Raw genomic sequence first — 7,265 nt, forward strand, 5'->3', positions numbered from 1 at the left:
GGTGCTGGGCTGTTTAAGCGATGAGGGTGAGTTGTTTCCATCATGACCAGGACGGGAGTAGGAAACGTGACGACCTTTGATGCAGGCTGGAGCAGACCAAGCATCCAAGCAACACAAAAAGCACACGACCACAAACGCATGGACGAAAATCACAACGTCAGCGCAAAACACAATGAGCGAAAATGATGTATTAGCTTTTTTAAATCACCATCTAAATGTAGAAAGTCACGGAGCGAAGAGCAGAGAGCAACTCTGTGGTCAGGTTTCATCACCCTGAAGTAAGAATCTGATGGAGAAAACATCAGGGACGATTTTCCACTTGAGTGAAGAAGCGAAAGAGGCCTCGGCTCATATCGAAGTTATTTTTAGCTTTTGAAGGCTCAGCAAGTGTGTTTTCATCATCACGCCGAAGAGGTGGAGGGGGAGGCTGTTTCCAATATTACTGAAAGCTTTTACTCTGTTTAGAGGAAGAGCAAAAATAAATGAAATTACAACCAAGTCATTTTCAGCTAAATAAAATGCTATGATGGATTTCCCAGTTAGATAATCAAGTTCAGTGGGTATTAAAAGCATTTTTAACCTCATTGAAAATGAATATGTCACAATGAATGATAGAACCCAAAGACAGCGGATGGAGACGGAAACTGCAAACTTACTGACACACAACTAAACAGCTGATATGATCAACATCACAGCCCTACTAGAATATATCTGAGCATTGAAATAAAGATTGGATGAATGAATATAAAAATGACAACGTACCTCAATCCTAAATATACATATAATGTTAGAAGACAACACAAGTAGACGGAAACTAGAAATTCATTTTGACATACATACATTTTATCAAATTTTAATAATGAGAATGTACAACTGCAGATATGCCATTTTATGCACAGTGAAGTGAGCAGGACACTGCTGCAGTGGATAGAGCACCATCCTCATTGGTCCAATTGAATCCAAGTTCACAGTAACTTCTCAGAAGGGAAGAAACGAACAACATGCAAATGGTGATTGATGCAAGCGTGTGTTCAGGTGGTGAGTGTGTGTGCAGTGTGTACCTGGTTGATCCTCACTTGTGGGGACCGTTTATTGACAAAACACCTCCTTGTGAGCTCCTTATGCCTTTGTGGGGACCACCCGACAAATCCAAAATAACTGCGTCATTCAGTTCAGTTTCGAGTACTGGTTCAGTTTAGCCATTTGTTTTGGATGGTGAGTTTAGGGTGAGAGATTGGGGAAAGCATTATGGAAATAAGGGTCCTCACAATGATAGAGAGGAGGCTACACACTCATTTTGTATTTAGATATAATGCATTCATTGACATATCTTTAAAAAATGAAATGTATTTCACTATATAGGTCGAGTGAGTGTTTGTTTTGTGAAGTAAGTGGTTGTTTTCTGGTTTCTGTTCTATTTCAAACTCCAGCCTGTGTGAGTACGTCATAGGAACACAAAGATATCAACTTATCATAGGTTTTAAAAGACTTGTAAAATGAAGCATTCTTTATTCAACTCAAGTTTTCCAACAATGCCGTCATCTTTCCAAACCCCCCGGATCCCCATCACCCCACCATCTGCCCGTAAAGGCTTCAGGCTGAGCTATTCATCACTAAGTGGAGTAGAAATAGAATCCTGCAGAGAGTTTCACTTCTCCTAATATGACATTTAAAAAGGCGGGGAGGAGTTTTCTGACCTGGTCCAGAGAGAGATCAAGTGATGGTTGCTAAGCGACCGATGGATATTGAGGAGCTTAAGGAACAGCAAAAGTGAGTCATCAGCCTGAGAAAACTAAATATATATGAACAAGAGAACATCTGCAGTTGGAGTGAGTGAAATGACTATTGATCACTGCGTCGACAGTGAAAAGGTGAATTCAGATTCAAGACAATTCACGTTATAGATTATTTAGGCTGTGAAAGTGCCTGTTCTCTGACTTGTGTGCAATGAGCAATAACAGCTTCAGTCGACTGCAGCATAAGATATGTACAGTGAGCACTTATTGATTGTATTTTTCTTCACACAGCAGCTGCCACTTTCATGGCTCAGTATTGGATGATTTGTCAATGGGCTTATTGCGAAGTAAAAGCCTTATGAATGCAACAGAATTGTCTTTGTGGGGCAGTTGATGCAGGGGAAAAATAAAATCACTTGCCTTGCACCTAAATAAGCTTGAAATTCCTGCTGGAGTCCAGGAAAAGGGGCTGGAATGTCTCAGAGATGACGTCCAAGATCTGATCTGTGCCAGATAAAACAAACGGATCACTCATTGTGCATCAGAGGTCGAAAAACTCAAAGGAAGAATTTCATTTTGGCTGAAATAGTGACAGATTGGCCACTTGGAAATGTGTTGTGTTTTCACTGTTGCCATGAAGGGGACCTTTGGATAATAGGAAAACAATCTTATCGAATGCTCTGATAAGCACTGTCAGCTCTGCTCAGGGTTGATGCAGGACTCATGGTTTTGGATCGCAATTGCAGATGCTGAACAGACTTGAATCCGTTCCATCTCCATCGAGGCTCAGAAGTGTGTAAAATTAGTTGTTCACCCACTTTGATAATACGTAATGACCTTGAGAGCTATTGCCACATCCAGCCAAAAACTTCACTGTACTCAGCTCCACAGATCTACTTTCCTCCGCATCCTTTTGTTCCTGGTCGGAAGTGAGGGCGACCCCTCTTTTTTTATTCAAAAGCTGGCAGAACTGGCTGACATTAACCATGACACTGTTAGGTAACATGTCTGTGGGCGAAGGGAAGACACATGGTCCTGTTTGGAGCAACTGCTGTGCCAACAGCAGCTTCCTTGCACGCTTGAATACTTGAGAGTATTATCAAAATGCTTTTATACCTCCGCATATCCATCATTAATAAGCAACTATATCAGGTTGTGTTCAAGTGTGTCAGTTTTTGGTGAGGAGAACGTTTCACTGCTCAGGCCCTAAATAAACCCCCTGGCTTCAGATCCCAACACCAGCCTACCTCTCATAGTCCCTGCTGGCTATGGTTGCCATGGAAACAATGTCAAGGTCATCGCCAAGTTTGGTCCAAATGATTTTCAGGCAATTTGCAGGTGACTTTTTTGCACCATGTATGAAGAAAAGCAGCCCTTTAAAAATCTCTCACATGCGTAACGGTCAATGAGAAGTTGACCTGCAAACCGTCAGTCCTTTTGCTCCATTCTGTGTGGTTCATGTCTGGTGTTCCAGTCTGCTCAAGCCCAATCCTTGCCAGATGAAAGAGGGTTCACCAGGATTCAATACATGCATTTTAAATTACTATGCATCCTTGAATGCTGATCCTATCGAGGAAATTCAAACACTATGTGGAAACAAAGAACCGGAGTTTTGAGTGTAGAGTGTGGGGATGTAATGCTACAAGTAATTTGAGTTCAGAACCATCCTCCTCCGAGGGGGTCTGCATGACAGAAATTGGTGACACAGATCAGGGCTGGGCAAACCGGTCCTCAGAGGGCTGGGTTGGTGCAGGATTTTGTTCCAACCAATCAATCACATACTGTTTAACCAATGAGATTTCAGCTGAAACAAGCAGCAAGACACCTGAATGGAGAAAAGGTTGGAACGAAAACCTGCACCCACCACGGCCCGGGGTAGATTGTGGAACACATTAACTATTATGAACTATTTATGAACTAATAACTTGTTTATTTACAGTTGGCGCTTAGTGCTTATGGAGTTGTTAAGAGTGAACCTACAATGACTATACCAGAGTAAAATGTAGTTTTAACCAGACAACAATTAATAATTTAGAACAGAGGGTGCGGTTAAATTTCCTGAAGGGCCACATTATAAACTGTGACTGTTGTGAAGTGCATCATACCAAAAGAAATGACTGTGAATGACCTTGAAAGGTGGCCGACAAAAATCTTAAGGAATGAGGATGAAATGAACCAGGTTCAGCAAGGATATTTAGAAGTGTAAAAATGGCATGGACAAAGTCATTTTACTTCTTCTTATGTAAATAGAAATCATAATAAAATTATGGACCAAACATCGAAGATGAAAAGGCAGTTTGTTTTAACACATATTTTGAATTTTCTTTCAATGAATTTTGAGGAAAATAGTAAAATGACTAAAATGTAGTCAGTAGTAAAAATGTAGTCATGAATGTGTTGTGTTTACTGTTGAACCAGTACTGGCTAAAACAGAAACAGGATGTTTACAAAATGACAGAAAAATGACTACTTATCAGTCATATAGTTTTAGTCTGACCTCAGGAGGGCCGCAAAAACACAGGCAAAGGGCCACATAAGGCCCCTGAGCCGAACTTTGCTCAGGTCTGTTTTAGAATGATTAATCACTGGCTGACATGCTGAAAATACACAAATGAATAAGTACTTTATTTACGCCAAAGACTCTGAAAGGGATTTTCTAGAAGACACATTTCTACATTTAGGGTAATAAAAGTTCCCTCAGTATTATTTTGAATGTTATTTGATAGAAAGATGTTGGTGCTTTAGATGGAAATTCAAAATGTTCATTATTTAAAATAAATAAATAAGTGCAAATAGCTACAAAAATGAACAAAACAGTGTGTCTTATGGTGGAAAATGAATCTGAAAGCCATGATGTACCAATCTGACAGAAAAGCAGTAAATGTCTGATGTCGCCCAAAGTTTAAATTCATCATGTTAATTTGCTAATGCGAGCGTCTACAGAGTTCTTAGCATTAAATTAAATTGAAAATCCATCTCAAAGTAAACTCACAGAGTTTGTCTTTTTGGCGGCACGTATCAAGATGTCTTTTCATCTGTGATTGTAACTTCTCCATTTTAGTCGGAAGAGTTTCTCCACTCCAGACCTCAGGCAGATGCGCTTTATTTTCATTCCAGGGTTTTCAAATCTAAGCTTGTCGTGTGCTTCACATCCTCTCGACTGTGACCTCCAGCGGAGGTTCATATGCGAACGTACGTGCACTGTCTGTGGCCTTCAAAGGAACAAAAGGGCACTCACTCTGATTTCGGAAGGTTTTTTCTTGAGCAGCCACCAGTTTTCTTTCTGCAGAAGAGATTCTCACATTAGCATCTGACTTGATGAAGCACGGATGTTACGTAAGGTCTGTTTGTACTGCTCTAAATAGACACAGCAATTATTTTGTTTCCTCTCCCACCTGTCTGGATCCAACATGTCGCTTTGAATCCAGTCTATTTTGAAGAAATCCGTGCTGATGCTTCAGCTCTCACAACGCGCCTCTTTTGATCATTCAATGCCAACGTTGTCGCAGCTGAATCTCGCTATTAAAACAGGAAGATTATTCACATTACTCCATCTGTGTTGGTAAAAAGCATGATATAATGTAGAGTGGAGCAGGCAGAGAATGGCAGTTTGGGAGGAAGAAATGGAACGCTACAATAGGTCAAAGAGTGTCTGCGTAGTGTTCAATGGTTACATAACAATCAGGCCGTGACAGAGAAATGGAAAATGGATAAATCATTGAGCTGTGCCAAACACCTGCAGCTTCAGGACACTTAATCCATGTGCGACGCAGCTATTGATCCGTCCATAAGGCCACGTTCGTGTTTATGTGTTTGGAATAAGGTGACACTTGAGTGTTGTGATGTGGACAAGGACGAGTGATGTAACAGAAGAAACCAGCAGGCGGCCTCAACATTTGACCTTTGTAAGCGCCATCATTTATAAAGCATATCGAACATATGACCTTTAACACGGTAATTAGCATAGACATGCTGCGAATGCAGAGGAGGACTCAAGTTACGTTTCAAAACATTTTGACTCTCAAACCTGCCACAGCATTAACACCAGTATCTACGTCGGCTGGTAAGGATTAAAGAGTACGTATGAGTTCCGAATATGAAAGGTATTTATATGTTGCAGGCTGAAATGGGAGTTCTATTCCATTTGAGCCACTGGTTCCTTCTTCAGTTGTCATATCATCATATTCAGAAACACATATAAAGTGGATGCTTGTTTCTTAGACAAGATGCTGGTTTGTCTGAATGGAACATGAATTTGGGCATAAATTATATTCGGCTGTAAAACCCAATCTGAGCTGAACAACATGACACGCTCATTTCATAAGCCACACTTACCATGTGAAATATAAGCAAAATTGCCTTGATATGCAAATACTGTAGCAACCTACCAATATCAGATGAGGAAGCACTGGAACAGTGGGTTTGTCATATTTGACTATTGACTTTTTATATTTTTTACAATAAAGTTTAGCAGTTTGACTAAATAGCTTGTTGATCTAATGCCAAACTAAACAACAAATCAATATCCATGATAAATCACAATAAATACATTTAAAAAATGTATTTCTATTTAATATCATGATACAAAAAATACACAAAAAAGAAAAACCCACATGACCGATAAACACCAAAACACAGGACCTTTGAGAGAACTTTGTTCATGATCACAGTTCTAAATGTTATGCAAATAGTTTGAATGAGTCGGGCTGATAAGAGATTTCTGATGCAGTCATATGAAGGATCACATGATTTAAAGTTAGTTAGTTCAGCGCTTCACCATATAAAGTAAAATTGTGCCACTGACGTACTTCCCGACACTCGAATCCACAACAGCATCAGCACACTGCTGCTGTCAGCTTCGAAGATATTAGCCAGTCTAAAACTAAAGTAAAGGAAAAGTAAACAGCATTCAGTGTGTACAAGGAACACGTGAAATAAAAAAAAAAGTGGCACATTAAAGGAAGAAGTACTTTCGGCCGCTAACCTTTCTTTCATATGCCACCACTCAATAAATGAGTTCTAAAAGTCTTGTGAATAAAAATAACTGTTCATGTTGATGGCTGCATTCTCCAGGTTTTAGTGGAAAATAGATTTTGGGTTTTATGATGTCCGATCAAAGCAGAAACTCACAAAAGCTCTTCTCATTGGCAGAAAAAAACCCACCCAGGTGGTGGGAGAAGGTTAACACTATTTGCACAGCCTTGGTCAGCTGTGATTATGACTGGCATATTTTGGGATGGCATTAAACACCACGACAACCGACAGGAAATGCCAAGGTTTGATTCAATGCTGACGGTCGTCTGGATCTCTCTTTTTAATGGCTTATCCTGACGAAAGACTCAGGGAAGTCTCAGGCGAAGGGGCAGTGGTCACAAGTCTGAATCACCAGACAACAGTGGAGCGATTGTTGAAGCGTGTGGACACACTCTCTTTTTAGCTCTAAAAACTGAAACAGGCTTGAAAATACTGCCGGGGGCAGGTTGACTGAGTTCAGATGGCAATTGTCACATGAGGATGATCCGTAAATTC

The 7,265-nt window shown here is 40.3% G+C and overlaps 1 long non-coding RNA gene across 1 annotated transcript; it reads right to left on the reverse strand.

The window, feature by feature from the left end:
• Positions 1–2,125: 2,125 nt before the first annotated feature.
• LOC128752771 (uncharacterized) lies at positions 2,126–6,603 on the reverse strand. Its single transcript, XR_008413702.1, has 4 exons — positions 6,545–6,603; positions 5,132–5,255; positions 4,975–5,019; positions 2,126–2,240 (listed from the first exon to the last, which is right to left on the reverse strand). It is a non-coding gene; the product is annotated as an uncharacterized LOC128752771 (long non-coding RNA).
• Positions 6,604–7,265: the final 662 nt, after the last annotated feature.

This window comes from Synchiropus splendidus, chromosome 1 (assembly GCF_027744825.2).
Source record: "Synchiropus splendidus isolate RoL2022-P1 chromosome 1, RoL_Sspl_1.0, whole genome shotgun sequence".
Classification (NCBI taxonomy): Eukaryota; Metazoa; Chordata; class Actinopteri; order Syngnathiformes; family Callionymidae; genus Synchiropus; species Synchiropus splendidus.